Below are 27,409 nucleotides of genomic sequence, written 5' to 3'. Positions count from 1 at the left end.
CTCACCTACTGAGCCACCAGGGTGCTAGGGATCCCTTACTGTTCAGGCACCGAGGGAGGCTCTGGAGGGGAGAAGGAGCAGTGAACAGGACCCACCCACTTCTTCCCCTCCTGACAGGCTTCGTGGAGAAGCAAAGGAGACGCTCACGCCTTCAGTAAAGAGGGCACGCGGGGTCCCTAAGAGCCAGCCTTCTCCCCGCTTCTGTGGTCCTGAGCAGCCGCTGTGGGTAAGCAGTTCCTGGGCGCTGGTTCTGTGTGGCGCACGCCCAGAAAATGGGAAGATGCTTCTCTCAGACAGACCAACTTGTTGGAATCTCCTGCCTCGTCCAGAGTCACCCGGCCCTCCCTGTGCTACACCGCACAGCACACACCTGCCCCCCACACCGGTCAGGCACACGGTGTTTGTACTCCCGTTCTGGAACTCAGGCAAGTTTCACAGTTGTTTTCAGGAGGCTGGAAAAGAGCTTAAAGGTCACCTTGTCTAACCGACCTGGTCTGCTGAGGATGGAATCTTCTCTCTGATCCCCCACACCTCAGGGGATACGTTAGGTGGCAAGAAGAATTTTCTCTCTCAATGTGGCCCACTTATTCTGTAGGAGGCCACTACTCACTGATTTGTTCAATCAAATGGTGTGAATTAAGTGCTATGTACTCAGTGCTTCCTATGCACTAAGAAATAAGCCAGTGAGGGGGCGCCTGGGTGGCTCAGTCGGTGAAGCGTCTGACTTCGGCTCAGGTCATGATCTCACGGTGTGTGAGTTCGAGCCCCACGTCAGGCTCTGTGCTGACGGCTCAGAGCCTGGAGCCTGCTTCGGATTCTGTCTCTGTCTCTCTGCCCCTCCCCTACTCGTTCTCTCTCTCTCTCTCAAATATAAAAAATAAAACATAGAAAAATTAAAAAAAAAAAGAAAGAAAGGTATCAGTGAGTAAAACACAAAAATCTCTGCTCTTCCGAATCTTACCTTCTAATGATATGGGTTGGGGAGGACAAACATTAAACAAAGTAGATAAATTATAAAGTGCTACAGAGTAATACACACTAGAGCAAAAAAAAAAAAGGGGGGGGAATATGCAGGAATGGCTCAGGAATGGCTCAGGAATGGCAATTGTAACTAATATTAAAACATTAGTGTTATTATGTGTTAACTAATACATGTTAACTAATAAGTGAGTTTTAGCAGGGTCACGGGATGCAAGGTCAATAAACAAAACTCAAATTTATTTCTATATATTAGCAATAAACAAGAGGAAATTGATAAAAATTGAAAACATCATTTACAGTAGCAACAGAAAACATGAAATACTTCGGTAGAAATCTAACAAAATATGTGCAAGATATGTATGCTGAAAACTACAACACACTGGTGAAAGAAACCAAAGAAAGCCCAAAACACGGGGAGATAGACCATGTTCGTGTTTTGGAATCTGGGCTTAATAAAATTCTCCCTGCATGGATCTGTAGATTCAATGCCAAAAATTCCATCAGCATTTTTTTTTTGTAGAAACTGACAAGCCGATCTTTTTTTTTTTAAAAAAAGGGAACTATAGGGTTTTTTTTTTAAGTTTATTTATTTATTTTGAGAGAGAGACAGAGAGTGCAAGTGGGGGAGGGGCAGAGAGAGAGGGAGAGAGACAATCCCAAGCAGGCTGTGCACTGTCAGCCCAGAGCCCCCGGCCATGGGGGCTCGAACTCATAAACTGAGATCATGACCTGACTAAAATCAAGAGTCAGGGGCGCCTGGGTGGCTCAGTCGGTGAAGTGTCCGACTTCGGCTCAGGTCATGATCTCGCGGTCCGTGAGTTCGAGCCCCGCGTCGGGCTCTGTGCTGACAGTTCAGAGCCTGGAGCCTGTTTCAGATTCTGTGTCTCCCTCTCTCTGACCCTCCCCCGTTCATGCTCTGTCTCTCCCTGTCTCAAAAATAAATAAAAACGTTAAAAAAAAAATTAAAAAAAAAAAATCAAGAGTCAGACACTTAACTGACTGAGCCACCCAGGCTCGTCCCCTGACAAGCTCATTTTAGAGTTATTTGGAAAGGCAGTGGAACTAGAATAGCAAAAGAATTACAAATAACAAGTCACTACTAAGAAGAGTGTTGAGAGTGGAGGTGAGGACTGAGAAGTAAGAGAGGGGAGGTCCGTGGGAGGAAGACTTTCACTGTGTGCCTTTAATACTTTTCCAGTGAATGTGCTGCCTGTTCAAACATGAAACATATAATAATATTAAAAAAATAGAAGTCCTTGGGGGTGCCTGGGTGGCTCAGTCGGTTAAGCATCCAACTTTGGCTCAGGTCGTGATCTCACGGTTTGTGAGTTCGAGCCCTGCATCGGGGTCTGTGCTGACAGCTCAGAGCCTGGAGCCTGCTTTGGATTCTGTGTCTCCCTCTTTTTCTGCCCCTCCCCTGCTCATGCTCTGTCTCTTTCTCCTCAAAAATAAACATAAAAAAAATTTTAAAAATATATATAAATAAAGTGGCTCTAGCAGACTCAAACTCTACAACATGGAGCTTTGATTCAGTGGGTATGACCTAGAGGGAAGCACCAGAAATCAGAGTTCTACTGGGCTTGGCAGGGCACTTACCCTCTGCTAGGCAGGGACCGTAAAATGGGGCCTCTGTTTATGCATATACAGCTCTGGGTGGGTTAGGCAGGTCACCTGTGGAGCACCCTGAAAATCTCTGGGAAGGCCAGACCCTCAAAGGCTGCTTGCTTGGTCCTCCGGCCCCTCACTGGGTGTGGAGAGTGAGAACGAGTTCTCATGGTCTCTTTAGTCATAAGGCTACAGAGAAGCTTTCCTGGTGGGCAAGTGGGTGGCATTCAGATGTCATGCTAGAATGATCATGTGTCCCATTTGCCCAGGGCAGTCCTGTTTACACCTGCTGTCCTGGTGTAATTATTAATAATGCCCCCTCTCACTCTGTTTTGGGTGATAGCTAGGGTCACCCTAGCGATAGTTCAGGTTTGATCCCCAGAACGAAAGGAAGATGATTCTAAAAGAGCACTGGTCCAGGAGTCAGGAACACAAACTTTTGTCCTGCTGCTGACAAACTGGGGACCTTGGCACGTTTTCTCTGGCTGAATTGAAGAGTTTGGATCAGACAGCCCCCTTTTAGCTGGGCAGTTCATGCACGGGAGATGTGGGTCACAGGGCAGGGGGAGGGGGGGTCTGATTCAAGACCTTTCTGAACCCAGACCTAATACAAATAAGTAAAAAACAAACAAACAATAATGAAATGAGCCCTCGTCTCAGTTGTCAGGGAAAAGGTTGGACAACTGGGGGACATGGTCAAACCTGGAAGGGACTTTGTGAAGTGTCCCAGAAGAAAGTCTTTCCTGGAGGTTGGACAGGACTTGGTAGGGGGCGAAATGAAGGGAAGAGAAGGGAAAGAAGAAGAGATTTAGGGGGAGGTTACAGTGCCATAGGATCAGAGAAGGGATGGGAGCGCTCCAGGCTGTAGGTCCTAAAGGTATCAGTCTGTAGGGAGGTGACACTTCTGAGTGCCACCTGGACAGAGTGATGCCTTTGGGCTACAATCTACACATGGCTCCGTCCCATGGGGGCCCATATGCAGCATCTCTGGCATGTGAAGAAAGATTTCGAAAACTTCTCTCCCACCTATGACTTAAATTGGCTGAGCCTACTTGCTCCCGCTTTGGGGTGGGTCCCCGTGGTCACACCCAAAGGAAACACCGATCTTACTTAGAATGTCTTTTTATGCGTTTCCTGGAGGCTTTCCTGGACTCGGGATAGGAACAGCAGAAGAGAAATCGTCTCCCCCAGTGTCAGCCAAAACCCTCCTTACCCATCTCTACCCCTCCCTAGACACCCTCTTCTCGGGACAGCTTGACCTCATTTGGATCTCATTCCCTGTAAACTCCAAAGTGGTGGTTCTCAAAGCACGGTTCCCAGACCAGCAGCAGCAGCCTCACCTGTAAGCTTGTGGGCACCTGGGTGGCTCAGTCAGTTGAGCATCTGACTCTCGGTTTCAGCTCGGGTCATGATCTCACGGTTCATGGCATCAGGCTCTGTGCTGATGGCACGGAGCCTGCTTGGGATTCTCTCTTTCCCTCGCTCTCCCCTACTTGTGCCCTCTCTCTCTCTCAAAATAAATAAACATTAAAAAGAGAAATGCAAATTATTGGGCTCTGTGGTATCCAGAATCCTGGCTCACATTATTGTTATTTTTTTTTAACGTTTATTTATTTTTGAGACAGAGAGAGACAGAGCATGAATGGGGGGAGGGTCAGAGAGAGAGGGAGAGACAGAATCAGAAGCAGGCTCCAGGCTCTGAGCGGTCAGCACAGAGCCCGACGCGGGGCTCGAACTCACGGACCGCGAGATCACGACCTGAGCCGAAGTCGGAGGCTTAACCGACTGAGCCACCCAGGCGCCCCTATTGTTATTTTTTTTAAAGGGTTCAAATGCAATTTATTGTCAAGTTAGCTAACATGCAGTGTGTAGAGTGTGCCCTTGGCTTCGGCGGCCCCCCCACGGCCCCCCAGAGTCTGTGAAAATGTTACTTCACGTGGGCTCTCATGCTGATTAAATTAAGGATCTTGACCTGGGGAGATTATCCTGGGTAATTTGAGTGGGCCCAGGACAGTCAAGAGGTTCATGGTAAGTGAAATGGGGAGGCAGGTGTGCTAGGGTCAGGGCGGGAGATGTGATAATGGAGGGCAGGAAGGTGGAGGGAGAGGCCGCAAGCCCAGGAAGGCAGGTGGGCTCCAGAAGCTGGGACAGGTGACGGAGCCGGCCTCCTCCGGAGCCTCCGGAGGGAATGCAGCCCTGTCGGCCCCTTGATTTCAGCCCACCGAGACCCATTTCGAACTCCTGACCTCCAGCACTGTAAGGTAACAAATTTGTGCTGTGTGAGCCATTAAATTTGGGGTGATTTGCTAAAGCCGTAAGAGGATGGACCTGGAGAGCATTAGGCTAAGAGAAATAAGTCAGAGAAACGGTAGCTATACCTGCAGGGAGCACGGCAAAATGTGGGGAGCGACTCACTATGTTGTACACTGGAAACTAACATTGTGTGTCTACCTCATTTAAAACAATGCAGCAATCGGAGACTCACGCAGGCTCCATCCCAGACCTGCTGAGTCAGAAACTGCAGGTTGTGTGTTATAAGTTCTTCCAGGGATGCAGAGGTGGGCTCCAGTCTGAGGACCAGTGCTCCCAAACAATGGTTCTTGGCTTTCATGGCACAGCTGACTTACCTGGGGAGTCTCTTTAAAAAACAAAAACAAACAAAAAACCCACGAATACCCAGGTCAACCCCCAGAAGTTCTGATTAATTGCTCTGGAATAGAACTCAGGCACCCCACTTTCAAGACCTCCGTCTCTGATTCTGGTCCCAGGCCAAAGTTGAGCCCTGGGATTCTTGTCCCCCCCTGCCTGCTTCGGCCTCTGCTCCTTCCTGGCCCCTGGGTATTGGTTTTCTCTTCCCCTGCTCTGGGCTGAACAGTCTGTGAGACTTCATCCTAAGACACAGGCTTGCCAGTGTTCCTAATTAAAGAAAAAATATGTATATTATATATACATATATAATGTATTATAATTATTATAATGTATTATATATATATATATATATATATATATACATACATACCTGTCACAAACTCACTAAGCCATGCAGGGCACAGATTTAGTCACACTCCTAGAAGGAAAAGATCTTGGAGAAGTGTCTGGTCCAGCCACATTCTTCCCAGTTGAGGAAATTGGGGCCCAGAAAGACGACGTGACCAGTCCAGGGTTATACAATGAGCGAGGTTCAAAGCGTGGAACAAAATTCTAGTTTGAGGCCTGCTATCCTTTCCCCTCTTCACATCATGGTCCCCTGACATGGAAACTAGAGGACTCCGGAAAGGAAAGGAGCTGGCTCTTTAAAACCATCCCCCATTTCCAGGCAGAAGGGAGCTTGTGTAGTGAGCAAGCCAACCCTCTGGAGGTGACCTTGGCTTGGGGGGCAAGGCAGGAGAGATTCTGATGGCCCAAGATAAGGGAGATCTGAGGGGGAGGAGAGGCAGCCAGCTGAGACTAACGCCTAAGGAACAGCTAGCCTGTTCCCAGCCACATACACGGGGTGGGCACTGGGGGTTGGGATGGAGGAAGACGAGAGAGGGTGGAGGGGAGGAGGGAGCATGGGGCAAGGGCCTGCAAATAAATAGCCCCCTACCCATTGCAGGGGCCCCGGGCTAACAGGGGGCAGGACACCACCGTGAGGCTACAAGATGGTAAGTCTGGGAGGGGCAACAGCTTGCTGTATGTAAAATCAGAGGCAGTGTTTGGAATCACACACATGGGGATTCAAATCCTGAATCTGCCAATGTTTTTTGTTTTTTTAATGTTTATTTATTCACTTTTTTTATTTTTATTTTTTTTACATTTATTTATTTTTGAGAGACAGAGAGAGACAGAGCATGAGCAGGGGAGGGGCAGAGAGAGGGAGATACAGAATCTGAAGCAGGCTCCAGGCTCCGAGCTGTCAGCACGGAGCCCGACGCGGGGCTTGAACCCACAAACTACAAGATCATGACCTGAGTGGAAGTTGGAGGCTTAAGCGACTGAGCCACCCAGGCACCCCTATTTATTCACTTTGAAAGAGGTAGAGAGAGAGAGAGAGAGAGAGAGCAAGTGAGCATGAGTAGGGGAGGGGTAGAGTGAGAGGAGACAGAGAATCCCAAGCAGGCTCTGCACTGTCAGCACAGAGTCCGATGCGGGGCTGAAACTCACAAACCATCAGATTATGACCTGAGCTGGAACCAAGAGTCAGGTGCTTAACCGACTGAGCCACCCAGGTGCCCCTGCCAACACTTTTTTTTTTTAATGTGTTTTTGAGTTTATTTATTTTTATTTTGAGACAGAGAGTGTGTGAGCAGGGGAGGAGCAGAGAGAGTGAGAATCCCAAGCAGGCTCTGCTCTGTCAGCTCGGAGCCTGACATGGGGCCCAAGATTGCATGAACCGTGAGATCATGACCTGAGCAGAGATCAAGAGTTGGACGCTTAACTGACTGAGCCACCCAGGTGCCTCTGCCAGCACTTTAAAAAAAATTTTTTTTTAATGTTTATTTATTATTGAGAGACAGAAACAGAGCATGAACATGAGAAGGGCAGAGAGAGAGGGAGACACAGAATCCAAAGCAGGCTCCAGGCTCTGAGAGGTCAGCACAGAGCCCGACGCGGGGCTCGAACCCACAAATGGCGAGATCATGACCTGAGCTGAAGTCAGACACGTAACCGACTGAGCCACCCAGGTGCCAGCACTTTCAACCACATGACCTGGGCCTCTCTGAGCCAGTTTGCCTTCCTGTGAAATGGGGCTAACAATCCCTGGCCCTTGTGAGGATTTTGAGAGAATCAGGATCAGAGAGGTTAAGCCAATTTCTCATAGTCACACAGCTGATGTGTGGTGGGGGTGGGACCCACCCCAGAGCCTCCCTCTTAACCACACTACACTAGCCTACATGCTTAAGCATGCCAATCTGTGCCGTTCAGCATGGGACTCAGGATCTAGTGCCCTTCCCCCGTCCTCCACAAGTCATGAAAGTTGCCAAGATCACTGTGTGAGCAGAGAGGGCAGTGGGGGTGGGTGGGGGGGCGTTGGGGAGGAAGGAGGCCCCGGTAAGGACTGAAACTGAAGGCCCCTCTGGTCTATTGGAGTCAGACTTAAGCTGATTTCAAGCAAATGAGGAAGGGCAATGTTTCTCGGGCACCTGGTTGCAGCTGCAAAGTCTTGCCTGCCGTACGCCCTTTATCTTATTTAACTCTCAGAGGAACCGTGTCTCCATTTCACTCATGAAGAAGGTGAAGCTCCTCGAAATTCGGAGACTCATTCAAAGTCACAGAGCTGGGAAGTGACAGAGGCAGGCGTTCAATCCCAAGTTCAGCCTCCTAACTGACAACTGTCTGGACTTTTCCACATCCCTGGGAGCCTTGCGAGTGGCCACTGCACAAGCATGGGGTGAAAAGGCTGGAAGGGACCAGATAATGGGGGGAGGGCAGAGACAGCTTCTGGGTGAAGGTGGCCTTCGAGCCAAGTTTTCAGGGATAAGTAGAAAGGAGCTTGGCAGAAAAGGGCCAGGAAGAGAGTATCGAGCGTGGAGACCCAGAGATGAGAAACAGCAGATTCTGTCAGCTAGGAGCTCAGACGGGAGAGGAACTGGCCCAGGACACGCCTTCTGTAACCGCTGGTGACCAGTCCAGCATTCCTTGGGGCCCCTCACTGGCCAAGGGCAATCACAAGGCTGCCTGGCCCCGGCTCCCTCCCCGAGCCTCCCTGAATTATACCACCGCATTCTCAACGTGCCTCTGGAACATCAATGCGTGTCCCATCACTGGGAATGCCGTGAAGACAGGGATTCTGATTTGTCAGGACTGGGACGGGGCCTGGCACTCCTCAGGCCTTTCTGTCATGACCTCAGGCAATGCTCCTGGTCCGAGGACCACACTTTGAGTGGCATCATCCAGAAAAGTATATGTTGAGCCCCTGCCGTCTGCCAGGCATTGTGCAAGCTACCTTCTACACTTTTGCTAATGTACTAATCATCACAATGCTCTGAAATGAGACTTCTTATTTCTACTTCCCAGAATAGAGAACGGAGGGGCCGAAAGGTGAAATGTTTTATTTACAAAGTTAGTAGCAGAGCTGGGCTTTGAACTTGGGTCTGTCCCACTCTATAGCTGATGCTGGGCCTCCTGGTCAGAGGGATGGCTATAGACTGACTTGTGTCCCCCCAAGACTCAAATGTTGATGCCCTAACTTTGAGTGGGGCTGCATTTGGAGTTAGGTTGAATGGGGTCATAAGGGTGGCACCCTGATCCTATAGGACCAGTGTCCTTTTAAGAGGAGACATCAGAGAGTTCTCTTTCTCTCTCTGCCACATGAGGGCATAGTGAGAAGGTGACCTTCTGCAAATCAGAAAGGCTTGCACCAGGAACCAAACTGGCTGGCACTTTGTGGGGTTTTTGTTTTGTTTTGTTTTAAAATGCTTATTTATTTATTTTGAGAGGGTGTGTGTGTATGAGTGGAGGAGGGGCAGAAAGAGGGAGAGAGAGAATCCCAAGCAGGCTCTGTACCACCGACACAGAGTCCCACACGGGGTTCAAAGTCATGAACCGTGAGACCATGACCTGAGCAGAAATCAAAAGTCGGACACTTAACCCACTAGGCCAGCCAGGCGCCCCTGGTCAGCACTTTGATCTTGGACTTGCAATCCCCAGAACCATGAGAAATGAATGTCTATTGTTTAACCCATTCAGCTTGTGGCATTTTGTCCTGGCAGCCCAAGCAGACAAAACAGGGGCCCAGCTGCTACCGGTCAGCCAAGGATGCCAGTTAAAAGGAATGGCTCCCCTTGCATGGAATGTGGCTCTTCCCAAACTGCATGGGACAGGAGGAGAACCAAGATGGTGGTGATTATAATGGTGATGGGGATGATGAGGATGTTGATAACGGTGATGGCAACAATAATAACTCACACCCAAGCCAAAGCCACCTGTACCATTTGCAAAATGAAACCACCACAGAACGACGTAGCTATCCCAAACCTCACACCCTGATTCCAAAGACGTTTCAGGAGAAGACAGGAAATGGCCCAGTAATCAGGTGCCATCCATTAATTTGCTGCATGTACTGTGATGGCTGAGTCTGCATCCTTGTGGAGTGGACACATAGCACAAACAAGCAAAGCCTGCTTCCCCCTGTGCCCGTGTGTCAATGGAAAAGGGCAACATAGTAGACTAGATACCTGAGTGAATCTCCCAGTGAGAAACCTAAAAACCGAATGCTGAATACAATATTAAACAAAATATCCTCTTAAACGAATCACTGAATTGACACAAAACTGAGCAATCCACAGACTCCCAGACTGGAGTTAAGGAGCTCCAAAGCCAGCTGGCATGCTGAGGTTTCGTGCAGGACACGGGAGACCTTGAGCTTGTGCTTTGCTGCCCCCCGGTGAGAGATGAGAAGATAAATCTTAGGGGTCCACCAGAGGATGTAGGGAAAATGTATGCACACATATGTACACAAATTTTACTGATTCAAAGATTGTATAGCACATCATTTATAAAAAAAATAATAATAAGGTGTGCTTGGGTGGCTCAGTCAGTTAAGCATCCAGCTTTGGCTCAGGTCATGATCTCAGGGTTCACGGGTTTGAGCCCCATGTCGGGCTCTGTGTGGACAGCTCAGAGCCTGGAGCCTGCTTTAAATTCTGCGTGTCTCTCTCTCTACTCCTCCCCTGCTCATGTTCTGTCTGTCTGTCTGTCTGTCTCTCTCTCAAAAATAAATAAACATTAAAAAAAAAGACATACTAGGGCACCTAGGTGGCTCAGTCGGTTGAGCGTTTGACTTTGGCTCAGGTCATGATCTCACAGCTTGTGAGTTCGAGCCCCATGTCGGGCTCTGTGCTGACAGCTCAGAGCCTGGAGCCTGCTTCGGATTCTGTGTCTCCCTCTCTCTCTGCCCCTAACCCACTCTCATTCTGTCTCTGTCTCTCTCAAAAATAAACATTAAAAAAAAGTTAAAAAAAAAAAAGACATACTCTTTACTGTAAATTCGACACAAACAATTGATTCACACAAAACACTTACGATGGTTTATGCTAAACCCTCCTATCCATTGCCAGCCTATGGTTGTGGTTCACTCTAGATCTAACGTGAATGTTGGTGGACACTTTTCTGGTTTATGTAAAGGAGGAAGATGAAAGAAAACAAAGACATGTTGGAATTTCACTCATTAATCAACAGCATAAGCTACTTCTTTGCTAAATCAGGTTACTATTATTTTTTAAGTTTGTTTATTTTGAGAGAGACAGAGATGGTGTGAGTGGGGTAGGGGCAGAGAAAGGGAGAGAGAGAGACAGAGAGAGAGAGGGAGAGAGAATTCTAAGCAGGCTCCACACTGTGAGCACAGAGCCCGACATGGGGCTTGAACTCACAAAACCGTGAGATCATGACCTGAGCTGAAACCAAGAACCAGATGTGCAACTGAATGAGTCACCCAGGTGCCCCAGATCATTGTTTTTGAATAGTGGAAGAATAGTTCCCCAGGCTTGTGTGTGTGTGTGTGTGTGTGTGCGCGTGTGTGCACTATTCACAGTGAAATGACCACAGGCATAACACACTTATAAGTTTAATCTGAATGCTTAACATTTTCCCAACACTTTGTCTAGACAATCGATAAAACATTAAAGCAAGGTTTGACTTGCGGCTCTTAGAACGGTGTGTGGTACACAGTGGACGTTGTCAAAATGCTGGCTATTATTTATTGTTATTTGCAGTGTAAGTCACTCCATGATGTCACCTGAGTTTCAGTATGGCTGGCTTCTGGATTGTGGCCACATGGGTCTGGAGAACTATGTTCCTGATTCAAGTCCCAGAGAAAGGCAGGAAGATGGGTGGACCCAGGTGGCTAAGGACGAGTTTGGGCTGGGTGAGTGGAAAATCCAGTGGAAGTCTTCCCCTCCCTTCCACCGTGTGCTGAGAGGGACCCTGGGTGGATGGCTGGAGCCCGGGACGTGCATGGGTTTCATCCCCACAATGGCACCGACAGAGCTGAGTCACAGCACGGTGTTTAGACCTGGCTGCTATACATCATTGGGCTAATTGATTTGGGTGTCTCTTGCTCAATATTCTGAATTTATGGGTGCGGCTTTCTTTTCTTTTACTTCCCCCTTTTCCCCGCTCATATCTACCGCACTTGGTCTCTAGGAATCTTGGGGATCCCAGGCTCATGGGGTCCTCGGGCCAAGGTGATAACTATCCGTTGAGTTTCACGAGCCCCGGAAAGAAGTATTCATCACAGGACACTCTTAAATTTCAAACAGGCCCCAGGGAAAATCTGCTGGGCTGGCTTGGCAGAAGTCCAGCTCTCATTTGTATGATCTGATTAAGGAGACTGACTCCTCTGTGCCAAGAAACACGAAGTAAATTGCCAACGTAGACAAGACACTGCTCTTTTTACAGACATCGCCAGTGGAACAGTGATTCTCTCCCTCAGCATCTGTCCTGCTGGTGTCACCCCAGCACCCTGGGGCTTCGCGTCTCAGTAGGGACTGACTCCCCGCACGACTGGGGCTTGGAGAAGTGGAGGACATGGGCGCAAAGGGCTCTGACTGCATCCCAGCAACGTTGTCTCCTTCGCTCTTTAGGCACAGGATGGGGAGATCAGGTGGTAAATTACTCTGAGCTCTTAGCTGCAAACAACAGACCCCGCTGTGGCGAGTGTGAACAGAAAAGCCTTTCGGGAGCCCCTGAGAATCGCTGTGAGGATGCCAGGCCAGGTTGGAGAGCTGGGACAAGGCAGAGCTGCTGTGAGGAGACGTCACTGCCATCCCGATGGAGTGTGGGCCACGTGTGGCTGCTTGCAGGGCTGTTGCTGCCTAGGGCAGTGGGGGCTTCTGACACCCTCCCCCCAAACTGGCCCTCACTTCCCAACTTGTGATCGGTGGACACCAGTCACACGTCTATGCCCCTACTGCAAAGGAAGCTGGGAAGGTACGTTTCTGGTTTCTGCTTTAGGGAGACATAAACTCGAAAGGTAGAGGCATCCCCAAATAAGAAAAGTGTGTGTGGGTGGGCAAGTAGAATGATAAATGTTCACACGTAATCAGTGATCTCACATCACATGATTAAGACATCCCCCCCACCCCCTCGGGCGCCAACCGCACTGCCTTGAGAAAGTCCCCTGGGCCCTGACCCCCTGCCTGGGTCCTCAGATACTCACTCTGCCGCTCCTAAAGCTGGTCCTGAGTCCTTACCAGGAGCCTTCATTCTCTGTGTAACTCAGAGGTAATGGCTTAATTGTTGCTCGTATGTTTGGTTGGGTCTTGGGGTTTTTTTAAGTTTATTTATTTTGAGAGAGAGAGAGAGAGAGAGAGAGAGAGAGAGAGAGAGAGAAAGAGAATGAGAATATATCCCAAACAGGCTCCACACTGTCAGCCAACTCTCAGTGCAGAGACGGATGCAGGGATTGAACTCAGGTACCGTGAGATCATGGCCTGAGTCGAAGACAAGAGTCAGACGCTTAACGGACTGAGCCACCCAGGCGCCCCATGGTTGGGTCTTTGAAGGCAAACACAAATGTCTTCAAGGGCCAGGCAGGTAAATTAGTGGAGGAAGTGAGCAGAGAGAAGGGCATGTGGAGGACAGAGGAACTGAAGGAGCAGTCCCTGCCCAGATGTTTCCATCTGGAAATATGGACCCAGTGGCCAGATCTCTGTGGATTTCTTGATGTGAAATACCCAGATTTGGTAATAATTGGTCAAATATTCTTGATCTGTTAAACATTTTCATTATATTAAAAACTCCAAACATAAAGAGAAACAGAGTGATAGTATGATGAACACCCACATCCAAATACACTCATCACTCAGATTTAACATTTTGCCACATTTTATCTACTTTTCTTCTGCTTCAGTATTTTAAAGTAACAAAATCAGAGAAGCTAATAAAATATTTTATCCTTAAACATTTCAATAGGCATCTCTTCAAAAGTAGATGCTACTTTTCCAAAGTAGTAGCTACTTAACAATACCTAAGAAAATTAACAAACACCAGGGCAACTGGGTGGCTCAGTTAGTGTCCTACTCTTGATTTTAACTCAGGTTTTGTTTTGTTTTTTTTTAATTTTTTTTTTAACGTTTATTTATTTTTGAGACAGAGAGAGACAGAGCATGAACGGGGAAGGGGCAGAGAGAGAGGGAGACACAGAATCGGAAGCAGGCTCCAGGCTCTGCGCCATCAGCCCAGAGCCCGACGCGGGGCTCGAACCCACAGACCGTGAGATCGTGACCTGAGCTGAAGTCGGACGCTTAACCGACTGAGCCACCCAGGCGCCCCTTAACTCAGGTTTTGATCTTGGGGTCGTGAGTTCAAGCCCCACGTTGGGCCCCACGCTGCACACTGGGTGTGGAGCCCACTTAGAAAAGAAAAGAAAATTAACAGATACTCTGTCTTCATTCGTATTTCTTTCACTACCCCAAAGACGATGCTTTAGATGGATTGTTCAAACCAGAATCCAACAGAGGACCAAAAATTGGATTTGGTGGTTATGTGTCTTAAGTATCTTTAATCTAGAAGAGATTCCCACTGGTCTGTTCGTTTTGTTGCTTTTTTAATGTTTATTTATTTTTGAGAGAGAGAGAGAGAGGGAGAGCGTGGGCGGGGAGGGGCACAGAGAGGAGGAGACAGAAGATCCAAAGTGGGCTCTGAGCTGACAGCAGAGAGCCCAACGTGGGGCTCGAACTCACAAACCATGAGATCATAACCTGAGCCAAAGTTGGACGCTTAACCGACTAAGCCACCCAGGCGCCCCTGTTTTGTTATTTTTTGTGTGTGTTTCAACTGACACTGATTTGAGGAACTCAGACCAGTGTCTTGTTGACTGTCCTATTTATCTAGATAGGTCTGGTTGTTTCCTTGTGATGTCCCTTAACTTGTTCCCTTATCCTCTGTATTCCCTGCAAACTGGAAGTTAGAGCTAAAGGCTTGATTACATCGATGTTAACGTTTTGTCAAGGATGTACCCCGGGTGGTGCTGACTGCCTAATCCAGGACCTCAGAAGGCACAGGACGCTGTCCTATTAGTACAGACGTTAGATGAGAGACTGGGTTGAGATCATTCCCTGTCTTGTAGCTTTGCGTTTTCTTCCTTAGATCATCATTGCCCCCCAGGAGCATTTTACCAAATGGTTTTAGCATCCCTTGATACCCCCTGCCCGAATCAATTACTTCATTAGGGATTGCAAGAGGGTGTTTTTCTAAGGCTCTTTCTTTGACATTTATTAGCTTGCATTGGTCTATGACGAAGAGCTTTCTTGCGTCATCAACTGGGGCTGCCTGAAACTGGGTCTACTTGTTCTTTCTGGATGGCAGAAAAAAAAAAATAATGTTTTGGCTTTAATTACCAACTCTCGGAGTAAAGAGTTGGTGCAACAGCTTTGGCCAATAGAGTAGTCCCCCCTTATCCATGGGGAGCATGTTCCAAGACCCCCAGTGGATGTCTGAAACCACATATAGCACTGAACCCCATAGATGCTATGTTTTTTTCCTGTACATACATACCTATGACACAGTTTAATTTATAACCTAGGCCCAGTAAGAGGTTAATGACAATAATAACAAGATAGAACAGCTGTAACATTATGCTATATTAAGACTCATGTGGATGTGGTCTCTCTCGCAAAACATCTGACTGTTCTGGACTCACTCTTCTCGCGAGGCTGTGAGGTGATAAAATGCCTACGTGAGGAGACGAAGGGAGGTGAATGACGTAAGCACTGTGACAAGCGTCAGGCCATTACTGACCTTCTGACGATATGCCAGAAAAAGGACCCTCTGCTTCCAGGCCGCACCTGACTGGGGGTAATTGAAACTGCAGATCAGAAGGGACCACTGTAACGACAAAGTGTTCTTTTCCTTTTTGAAGTATTCACTATTCTGGCTGCTGGATTTTTACGTATTCGATATTGTATCATCAGTTACAGCCTTTAGTCTTTTTTTTTTTTCTTTTTAATTTTTTTTAATGTTTATTTATTTTTGAGAGAAAGAGAGAGACAGAGTGTGAGCTGGTGAAGGGGCAGAGAGCGGGAGACACAGAATCCAAAGCAGGCTCCAGGCTCCGAGCTGTCAGCACAGAGCCTGACGCGGGGCTCAAACCCATAACCGTGAGATCATGACCTGAGCCGAAGTTGGGCGCTCAACCGACTGAGCCTCCCAGTCGCCGCTGCTTTATTCTTTAAAAAATTTATTTATAAAACATTTTTAAATGTTTTTATTTATTTTTGAGAGCGAGAGAGCAAGAGAGCACAAGCAGGGGAGGGGCAGAGAGACAGGGAGACAGAGGAAGCCTCTGAAGCAGGCTCTGCACTGACAGCAGAGAGCCCGATGCGGGGCTTGAACTCATGAACCATGAGATCGTGACCTGAGCTGAAGTCAGATGCTTCACTGACTGAGCCACCCAGGCTCCTCTCATAGACTTTATTCTTTTTTGATGCTCAAATTGTTCCGTCTTGGCCAGTGGGAGCCCTTGAGGATGGTTTCTGTGTGGTTTTTGATGTATCTCTGCTGCCTTTGGTCACTCTTCCCCTCCAGGCACACCTTGATGTCCCATGTTCCCCAAGGGAACTCTTCCTGCTCCAGCCCTGAGATGAACCATTTCTGCAAGAGCTTAGGTTCCTTTTTTCAAATACTTTAAAGGCATTCTGCAAGTTACACAAACCATGTAGCTCAGCTGGATACAGCCCATGGCATGCTAGTTTGCCACCTTAGCTCTTAAGTTTCTGCAGTTTTATGCTATAAGACGCAAGCAATCAAACATCCGTGCATGTGGTTGTTGCCCTTATTGGTGGACCATTGGTTTTTAAACCTAACACATGTCTGTGCAGGACCCACCTGTCCATTGACTACTATGCTCACTGGAGCCTGTGCGTTTCCTGGTTTCATGCAGAATTCTGGGGAATGATTTTCTCACAATCTAGGTTTGCCTTGTCACCTCCCACGTTTGGTCCCACTACTTTAGGATTATACTGTGTCCCTCCCGCACCTTCACGACCCAGAGCATTTCAGAATAGCTGACTGCTTCAAGCCCCTAATCGTGACACGGCAAGACCTCCATGATATACTGTTAACTGGGTGGCAAGGAGGAGGGCCTTGGAAATTGGCATTTTCATCTCATGCTATTGAGAATATAAATTTGTATCACTTTCCAGTATTATTCTGGACTCCCTCACTTATAAGTGACAGCAACCCAGGCAAAACTAGCTTAAACAAACACACAAAGGATGTTCACTGACTCAATTAACCGGGAAGACCGAGGGAGGGAAGGCTTCAGGCATAGCTGGATTCAGGGGCTCTATCTTTGTGACTTCTGATCCAAAAGGGAGAGAAAGAGCCCCCTGTGACAGTAGTTTATATAGAGTCTCAGGGAATACTTTGATTAATTCTCTCTGGATCTTATGCCCATCTCTGAACTGAACACTGCAGCCAGGGTTAAGAGAGTATTCTGGCTGCCTCAAGTAGAGGAGTGGGGGAAGCCTGGCTCCCTACAGGAAAAACAGAAGCCTATTATTAGAAGACGGGGGGAAAGAATTCTGAACAGGGGAGCACATCAGATGTCCATTTCATTTAGCAAAAAAAAGCCAACAAAGATTTTGAAACTTTAAAACAAAGATTTTACCTTCCATCTAAGAGAATAATTTCACATCAAAGAATTCACGAACAAAAAGATCACGGACAAGGGCAGACTTGTGTCCAAGGATGTTTGTAATCACAGTACTGTGTATAATAGCAAAATATTTTAAGAATCTAAATGTCCATCTAGAGGAGATCAAACAACTTAGCACACATCCGTGTTACTGGGATGCTAGGCAGCTCTTGAAAATGATCATTATTTCCTTGTATTTCATGACCAGGAAAGACCCCCATGATATACTGCTAAGTGGAAAAGACAGTCTACAAAATAGCACACATGTTATAATCTAATTTTTTTTTTTTAAAATTGGCTCTATACCCATTGGGAAATAAACATGGTCAGAAACCACATCACAGGCTTAATAGAGGTCATCTCTGGGTGATTATTTCAATTTATTTAATTTGTCTACATTTTCTATGATAAGCACGTATTACTTTTTAATAACAGATTTTTTTTTTTTTTAAGAAAAGAAATCAGGATAAACACACAAAGATACTCAAAGAATAGACTAACAAGTAAGGGGGGGTGGCCCAGGACCATGCCCACAAGGTCAGAGATGCTCAGAGGCAAGGACACCAGGCCTGTAGGTACCTGTGGGGGCTTAGCACACCTATTCATCAGTGCTGATTCCCTGTCATCTTGACGATTCACAGTTGCCACATTAATCGCAGGGTGGGGTGGGCAGGATGGGCTGACCAGGGCAGGCCACCACTGGCCCTCAGCTGAAAGAAGTCAAGTCCTCTTTGTCTTTTCCTCATCTGGTCCTGCCTGTGAAGACCTCCTTTTCCCAGCCAGCCCTATCCCCATCCCAAGCCCTGCCAGTTCTGGTCTCTGCACTCTCAGGTTAACTGAGAGTTAACCCATCACCCAACTTGGCAGTAAAAGCCAGCGGGCCAGAAGGCAGGGAGGTGCCATAGTGACCTGGGAGGATCCCCTTGGCCTGATGCCCTGATGCTCAGCTCCCCAGCACTGGCTCAGCAGACCCCAACCCACCTCTTCCCTTTACTCCCCCTAGGGGCTGGGATAAAAGGCTTTGGCCAGGCAAGGACCTCCAGCTCCAAACCAAAGTCAGCCTCTGCGCTGTGCCTGTTGGGGGATGCTGGGGCTCCAGGCCTTGGGTCACCTCTGTGTCTCCACTTGGGGAATGCTGAGGGATCTGTCCGGTTCTGCATTCACAGTGGAAGTCCCGATGTGGAGCTTGAACTCATGAACGATAAGGTCATGACTTGAGCTGAAGGCGGATACTCAACCGACTAAGCCACCCAGGCGCCCCTGTTTTCCACATTTTAAATGAAACATTTCAAACATAATTATTTTCACAGTGAAAATATCCCTATACCCACCGCCCAATTTCTACTATTAGTAGTTTACTATATTTGCTTTATCATATGTCTCTCTGTCTATCCATCCATCAATACGTTTTATTTTTTGTGCATCTCAAAGTAAATTGCAGACGCCGGTAACTTCCCCCTAGCTACTTCAGTATGTTTATCGTTAACTAGAGCTCAGTATTTGTTTATAGTTTTTTGAAGTGAAATCTATAAGCAATGAGATACAGACCCTTAAGTATACAGCTGCCAAATTCTGACAAATACATAAACCTGTGCACCCCAACCTCTATCAAGATGTAGAACCCTACCATCACCCCAGAAAGTTTCCTCATGTCCCTTCCCTATTGATACCTGCCCCCAACCTCTCGGAGAACAACACTGTTCTGATTGGTTCTACCCTAGGTTAGTTTTACCTGTTCTGGAACTTTATATAAATTGAATCATACAGAATATACTCTTTTGTTCAAAGTTTATGTCACTAAACATAATGATGTTGAGTCACTTATGTTGTTGCATGTACCAATAGTTTGTTCTTTTTTTTTTTTTTTTAAGTTTTAAAATTTATTTTTGTGAGAGAGAGAGTGCAAGCCAGGAGGGGCAGAGAGAGAAGGGAACAGAAGATCCAAAGCAGGCTCTGCGCTGACAGCAGCGAGCCTGATGTCCTATGAACTGTGAGATCACAACCTGAGCCAAAGTCAGATGCTCAACCAACTAAGCCACCCAGGCTCCCTGTTCTTTTTTTTTTACTAGGAATAATATTCCATCGTATGAATCCAGCCCCGTTACCCATTTTCCTTTTGATGGATGTCTGGGCTGTTTCCAGTTTTTTGGCTCTTAGGGAAAAGCTGCTATGAACATTCTTACACATATTTTTTTGTAGACATATACATCCTATCAGGTCAATACCTAGAAGTGGAATTGTTGGGTCGTAGGGCTGGCGTATAATTAGTTTTTTAAAAAATATTTATTTTGAGAGAGCAAGAGTATGTGCGTGCACGAGTAGGGGAGAAGCAGAGAGAGAGGGGGAGCGAGAAAATCCCAAGCAGGCTCCACGTTGTCAGCACAGTGCTTGATACGGGGCTTGATTCCACAAACTGCAAGATTATGACCTGAACTGAAATCAAGTCAGAGCTTGAGGGCGCCTGTGTGGCTCAGTGGGTTAAGCATCCAACTCTTGATTTCGGCGCAGGTCATGATCTCACAGCTTCGTGGGTTTGAGCCCCACACTGGGCTCTGTGCTGGCCACATGGAGCCTACTTGGGATTCTCTCTCTCTCTCTCTCTCTCTCTCTCTCTCTGCACCTCCCCAACTCGCTCTTTGTGTCTCTCAAAGAACTAAAAAAAAAAAAAAAAAAAAAAAGAGATGCTTAACCAACTGAGTAACCCAGGCACCCCGGTGTATAATTAATTTTAAAAGAATTGGCCTTTTCATCATTTCTTGATGTGTCAGGTGCTTTACACGCTTTATTTATTTATTTATTACTTTATTTATTTATTTATTACTTTATTACTTTATTTATTTATTACTTTATTTATTTACTTACTACTTACTATGTGTCAGGTGCTTTACTTGCTTTATTTAATTTTGGAAATAGCTCAATGTGGAAGGTGAGGAAGGTGATATCATCTCATTAAAAAATAAATAAAGAAAAGAACTGGCCTTTTCCAAAGTGGTTGTATTATTTTACATTCCCACTAACAATATAGGAGAGTTCTGGCTGCTCTTTATCCTCGTTAGCCTTTGGTGGGGGTCAGCTGTTTAAATTCTGTTGCGTATGTTGTAATATTTTAATTTGCACTGCCCTGATTATTAATGATATTGTCTTTTTCATGTGCTTGTTATCCAGTCATCTATCATCTTTTTTTTTTTTTTTTAATTTTTTTTTCAACATTTTTTATTTATTTTTGGGACAGAGAGAGACAGAGCATGAACGGGGGAGGGGCAGAGAGAGAGGGAGACACAGAATCGGAAACAGGCTCCAGGCTCCGAGCCATCAGCCCAGAGCCTGACGCGGGGCTCGAACTCACGGACCGCGAGATCGTGACCTGGCTGAAGTCGGACGCTTAACCGACTGCGCCACCCAGGCGCCCCCAGTCATCTATCATCTTTTATGAGCCATCTGTTCAAATCTCTTGCCAGTTTTTCACCGGGGTGGTTTGCCTTTTTATTTATTGAGTTGTAGAAATTCTTTACTCATCCTGGATACCAGTTCTTTTCAGACATGGTTTGCTGATGTTTCCTCCAGTCTATAGCTTGCCTATTTGGGTTTTTAAAAAGTTTGTTTATTTATTTTGGGAGAGAGGAACAGAACGCACGAGCAGGGGAGGGGCAGAGAGAGAGGGGGAGAGAGAGAATCCCAAGCAGGCTCCTTGCTGTCCATGCAGACTCTGATGTGGGGCTCGAACTCATGAACTGTGAGATCATGACCTGAGCTGAAGAGCCAGATGCTTACCAACTGAGCCACCCAGGTGCCCCATCATTTTTTTTTTTTAAAGATTTTATTTCATTATTATTTTTTTAAAGTAATCTCTATACCCTGTGTGGGGCTTGAACTAACAACACCAAGGTCAAAAGTCACATGCTTCACTGACTGAACCAGCCAGACGCCCCTTGCCCATTCATTTTTAAATGAGGTCTTTGAGAGCTTAAACTATTGATAAAGTCTTATTTATCAGTTTTTTAACTTATGGTTATTGCTTTCTGTGTCCTAAGAAACATTTGCTACTCTTAGCCACAAAGATATTCTCCTCTGTTTTCTTCTTCTTCTTCTTTTTAAAATGTTTATTTATTTATTTTGAGAGAGAGAGTGAAGGAGAGAGAACAAGCAGGGGAGAGGGGCAGAGGGAGACAGAGAATCTTGAGCAGGTTCCACGCTGTCAGCACAGAACCCAACACAGGGCTTGATCCCACAAACCATGAGATCATGACCTGAGCCAAAGAAATCAAGAGTTGGATGCTTAACCCACTGAAGCACCCAGGTACCCCACCTCTGTTTTCTTCTAAGAGCTTATGGTTTTACCTTTTATGTTTACATCTATGATCCATCTTTAATTACTTTTTGTGTATGGTGTGAAGTAGGAATTAAGGCTATTTTTTTCTATATAGATATCCAGTTTTTCAGCCCCATTTATTAAAAATATTTTCCTCTCCCCCTTGGATTGGCTTTGGCACCATTGCCAAAACCAAATGACTAAATAAGTGTGGGTCTATTTTCAGCTCTCTCTTCTGTCCTTGATGCATTGCTTGATCCTTATAATGGTACCACACTATGTTGATTACTGTAATTTTATATTAAGTCTTGAAGTAAGGTAATGTAAGTATTCTAACTTCTTTTTCAAGATTGCTTTGGATATTCTAGATCCTTTGCATGTCTGCATAAGTTTTATTTTATTTATTCTTAATTTTACTTTTAATTTTTTAAAATTTACATTCAAATTAGTTAGCATATAGTGCAACAATGATTTTAGGAGTAGATTCCTTAGTGCCCCTTACCCATTTAGCCCATCCCCCCTCCCACAACCCCTCCAGTAATGCTCTGTTTATTCTCCGTATTTATGAGTCTCTTCTGTTTTGTCCCCCTCCCTGTTTTTATATTATTTTTGTTTCCCTTCCCTTATGTTCATCTGTTTTGTCTCTTAAAGTCCTCATATGAGTGAAGTCATAGGATTTTTGTCTTTCTCTGACTAATTTCACTTAGCATAATACCCTCCAGGTCCATCCATGTAGTTGCAAATGGCAAGATTTCATTCTTTTTGATTGCTGAGTAATACTCCATTGTATATATATACCACATCTTCTTTATCCATTCATCTATTGATGGACATTTGGGCTCTTTCCATACTTTGGCTATTGTCGATAGTGCTGCTACAAACATGGGGGTGCATGTGTCCCTTCGAAAGAGCACATCTGTATCCCTTGGATAAATGTCTAGTAGTGCAATTGCTGGGTCATAGGGTAGTTCTATTTTCAGTTTTTTGAGGAATCTCCATCCTGTTTTCCAGAGTGGCTGCACCAGTTTGCATTGCCACCAGCAGTGCAAAAGAGATCCTCTTTCTCTGCATCCTCGCCAACATCTGTTGTTTCCTGAGTTGTTAATGTTAGCCATTCTGACAGGTGTAAGGTGGTATCTCATTTTGATTTGTATTTCCCTGATGATGAGTGATGTTGAGCATTTTTTCATGTGTCAGTTGGCCATCTGGATGTCGTCTTTGGAGAAGTGTCTATTCTTGTCTTTTGCCCATTTCTTCACTGGATTATTTGTTTTTTGGGTGTTGAGTTCTGCATAAATTTTAGAATTAGCATGTTAATTTCTATAAACAAACCTATGGAGATTATGATTTATGAATTAAATCTATAAACCAATTGAGAATTAACAATATTGAATCTTCTAATCCATGAACATGGTATGTCTCTCCCTATGCTTACATCCTTTAAACATTTACCTTAGGAATGTTTTGTAGTTTTCATTGTGTAAGTCTTGCACATCTTTTGTTAAACTTATTCTTAGGTATTTTCTGGTTTTTTGTCTTTATCGTAAATTGGATTTTATTTTAATTTTACTTTTCAGCTATCTACTGCTAAAAGAATCTGGAACACTTCACAAATTTGATGTCATCCTTATGTGGGGACTGAGTTAATTTTCCATATCATTCTAGTTTCAGTATATGGGTTGTCAAAATGACATTGTATGTTTTTAATAAAAACATAGTATCATCCACTCCTGTGAATTTTTAAGATACACTCCAGGCAATGGGGCACCTGGGTGGCTCAGTCAGTTAAGCATCCTACTCTTGATTTGGGCTCAGGTCATGATCTCACGGTCAGGAGATGGAGCCCTGAATCCAGGCTCTGTGCTGGACATGGAGCCTGCTTAAGATTCTCTCTCTGCCCCTCCCCTACACACACACACACACACACACACACACACACGTGTGTGTGTGTGTGTGTGTGTGTGTGTGTGTGTGTGTGCTCTCTGTCTCTCTTAAAAAAGAAAAAAAAAGATACACTACAGGTAAGGAAGTCGCTTCTTACCTGGATCCCTTTGGGCTCCTAGCACAGTGCCATGGACCCCGACAGGGAGCATTATGGGATCTCTGCCCAGGGTGCCTTCTCCTCTGGGTCACTATCTGGCTCTCTGAGGTTGGAAGCCTACATTCTCCACTACAAACTCCACACACTCACATCAGCTGTGATTTTGTAAAATGGTTCATCAGTCCTAAAACATGGTGGCAAAAAATGCTTCCTGAGCCAGAACCTGATTTACTGGCTTGTTCCTCACATTCATCCCCAAATATTACTGGAGAGAGAAAATCCCATCTCATGGACCTAATGATAGCCAGAAAGAGTGGAAAGAGAGGCACATCTGTCAGGCTCTTTAAAAGCCATTTCTAACCTCTTGGGTGGGTCATGATGACCCTTGAGGAGAAGACAGTGCCTCCCGCAAAAGCTGGGTGGCCCCAGCCTACAGGTGCTCTTGGAGCGCGCGGAAACCTCTCTTCAGCCTCAGATGAGACTGGCCTGACATGCTTTCTAAACTAACCACAGTATCATATTCTTCTTCTTCTTTTTTAATTGTAGTGAAATATGCATAACATAAAAGTTACTGTTTTAACAATTTTAAAGTAAACAGTTCAGCAGCCTTAAGTAAGTACATTTGCACTATTGTGCAAACATCACCCCCATCTGTGTCCAGGACTGTGTCTCATCCCCTATCACGGTTCATCTTAGAAAATTATTTTTCATCTGACCTATGCTTTTTGAAGAATGAATTAAAAGCAGGTTGCCCAGCCCTCCACTCCCAAACCACTTCGCAGTCCTGGGATCCACAGTGTGATAGAAATCTTTCCTCCTGGCTCGAATTAGCTGGTCCAGGCCTCATGGGCTTAGCCCAACGCAGGGCTGTGAGCCCTCGGGCCCCCTGTCCGAAGGGGGTGGGTGGACGCCTAGGGGGTGGGGCTTCCAGATTAGCTTCCGCCCCATCCTCTGGTCTGGCCCTGGGTCCATTAGGGAGATTGCAGTCCTGCCCACCCCCCCCCCCCCCAAATTGTCTGGGGCTTCCGTTCCTTCCCGCCCTGCCACGAGGACCCCACAACTTTCCCGAGCCTCTACAAGCCCCTCCAAGCGTCCTGAGGGAATGTGAGACCCTTCTTTCAGGGTGAAGCTAGCCCCGCCCTGGGGCAGAGCCTGAGGCCATGATCTTTCCCTGCCTACCTGCCTCCTCACGTGGCAGACCCTGTTTAATTTGTAGTATAAATGACTTCCGAGAAGGGCTTTGATTCTGTAAGGAGTTTCAGCTGGCGCAGTGGCCCCACAACCACCGCTTTGGCCTCATTTCTTCATGGGCTTCTGCCTGCCAGGGGACCTTCCTTTCATCCTCCATTTCTCCCATGGTGAGTGGGCCTGGTGTTCCAAACGATTGTCACAGGGCCCAAGGTGAAGGGTTTCTGAGCTCTGTGCCGTCCTGATAAGGCAGGCCTGGGCCATGCCTCACTGGCTTCAGCCACAGCTTGGCTTTCTCAGCCAACAAAGAAGGCCAGGCCCACAGGACTCTGGAATCACACTGGCCCTCAGAGCTGGTTTCCCAGGGAGCACTGCTGGGGTCGGAGCAGAGTGAGGTTGGAACCAGAGATTAGGGTCCCAGGCCTTAGGTCAGGAGGGGTCTGAGAGCGGACAGGGCAGGGGTGAGGCAATCACCGCCCAGCCTGCACTCCTGCTCCCCACTCCACCCCATCTCTGAGCCACAGCCCTGCTCCTCCAGGAAGTAGAGCAACCACTCAGTGAGCTGTGTGACATCCAGCAACTTACTTAACTTTTCTGAACTGTTAAAATGGAGATGTACACATGGTTTTGGGGATTAAATAGGAATGTTCTGGTTGAACAAATGCCTGGCGTGGAAGAGAAACAATCTCCTCGGAAGACCCACCCCTTATCCAGACCCACCAAGGACACATACGCTGTATGTCAATGCCAGTAAAAATCCCCAGACCTGTGACCTCAAGATTCCCTGCCCAACGGGAGCTGGAGGGGTCCAGACACCTCAGCTCCTTTCTCAAAGGAGGGTAAGGACATTTGTGTCATCATCACCCTCAAGGAGAAACCAGAGTTTCACTGGGCCCCTGGGTGGCTCGGTCGGTTAAGCATCCGACTTCAGCTCAGGTCATGATCTCACACTTTGTGAGTTAGAGCCCCACGTTGGGCCCTGTGCGGACAGCTGGGAGAATGGAGACTGCTTCGGAGTCTGTATCTCCCTCTCTCTGTGCCCCTCTGCCCCTTGTGCTGTTTGTGTCTCTCAAAATAAATAAACACATAAAAACATCAAAAAAAAAAAAGGGGGGGGGGCGCCTGGGTGGCTTAGTCGGTTGAGCCTCTGACTTCAGCTCAGGTCATGATCTCATGGTTCATGGGTTCGAGCCCCGCATCAGGCTCTGTGCTGATGGCTAGGAGCCTGGAGCCTGCTTGGGATTCTGTGTCTCCCTTGCTCTCTGCCCCTCCCCTGCTCACGCTCTGTTTCTCTCTGTCTCTCAAAAATAAATGAGTGTAAAAAAAAAATTTTTTTTTTTTCTTAGAAAAGAAAAGAAAAAAACAAACAAACCAGAAACTCAGAGCAAGGAGGGAGTTTGGTGGTATGCCCAAGCCCCACCGCAACCCAACTCAATTAGAATCTTTGCCGGGTAGGGCCAGCTTTGGATAGTTTTTAAAAGTCCCCGGGTGCTTCTAATGTGTAACCAGGGTTGAGAACTGCTGGTTTAGTCCAACCTCCTCATTGCAGAGATAAAAGAACACACAGGGGGAGAAAACCCCAGAAAGGTTAACAGAAATCAAATATTTAAAGTGAAAGAGTATGGTTCAAATTAGTTGCCCTAAAGAGGGAAGTTGTTATGATTTCCCTATTTCTCTTATTGCTCTAGGCAGGCTAGCTCTGTGGACATGTGTCTTATAGGGTCACACCGGCCCCTCGTGCTTGGAAGGGCCCTGTGCTTGACTTACTGCTCTGTTGCTGCTGTTTTGAAATGTTTAATTTTTTTAATAAGGGGTCCCACATTTTCACTTTGTACTGGGCCCCGCTGGTCCTGGCCCTAGATCGCACAGCTCTTAAAACCAAACTGGATTATCACCCCTTTAAAGGAAGACGAAGAATGCAGGGCTCAGAGGCTTGCTGGATCTCCTGGGCTCCATTGCCCAAAGAGGTCCTTTCTGTCCACTCCATCAGGGGAGGAGGCTGTCGTGGGATCTCCTGCGGGAAGCAGTGAAAGAGTTCCAGTGCTCTCTCTTACAAGCTGTGAGAGCCCCTCTGAGCCTCAGTTTTCTCATCTGTAAAATAATGCCTGCCTCGCAGAATTACTGAGAGTGGCCAGAATTATGCCTGTCCCTCTAGATGCTGGAAATATGTGACTTCCCTTGCTTTATAGGAACACAGAATGCATCGTTCCCCAAAAGAATGGGACCCACGTGCTCCAGGTGCAGCCTTGTCAGCCACCCCAAGGTCCCTTTTTCTCCCTCAGAGGCCCAATTACAGTAAGTTCCCAGATTTTTGCTTTTCTCACCCAAATGAAGGACAAGCAGTTCTGGGGAAAGCTTTCATTCTGGAGTGGGCTTGTAGGCTTGAGAGTCCCTGGTGAAGGGTTGCTGCTGCTGCCCTCTGGTGGTAATGTGTGTATATGCACAAATTCCTAATCTGGGAAACGCTTGGTAACATACTGCATTTCAATTATGACAATAATTTACTGCTACTCTGCTAGGCAAGAGGGATACAAAGACAAATAAAACATAGTTCTTGCCCTTTAAGAACTTTAAGAACTCACAGCTTTTAGAAAGTGAAAGGGAGATAGCTCGAATACAGTGTAACGTGAGAAGTTATAATAAAAACAACTCCCCGGGCACCTGGGTG

General features: G+C 46.6%; 1 long non-coding RNA gene across 1 annotated transcript; it reads left to right on the top strand.

The window, feature by feature from the left end:
• LOC109273432 (uncharacterized) lies at window positions 1–27,078 on the top strand. The gene is made up of 4 exons (XR_002083045.2): window positions 1–226; window positions 11,280–11,431; window positions 12,150–12,495; window positions 26,931–27,078. It is a non-coding gene; the product is annotated as an uncharacterized LOC109273432 (long non-coding RNA).
• The last annotated feature ends 331 nt before the right edge of the window (window positions 27,079–27,409 follow it).

This window comes from Panthera pardus, unplaced genomic scaffold (genome assembly GCF_024362965.1).
Source record: "Panthera pardus isolate Hobbes unplaced genomic scaffold, ASM2436296v1 HiC_scaffold_23, whole genome shotgun sequence".
Taxonomy (NCBI): Eukaryota; Metazoa; Chordata; class Mammalia; order Carnivora; family Felidae; genus Panthera; species Panthera pardus.
This window is presented reverse-complemented; position numbering and strand designations above follow the sequence as displayed.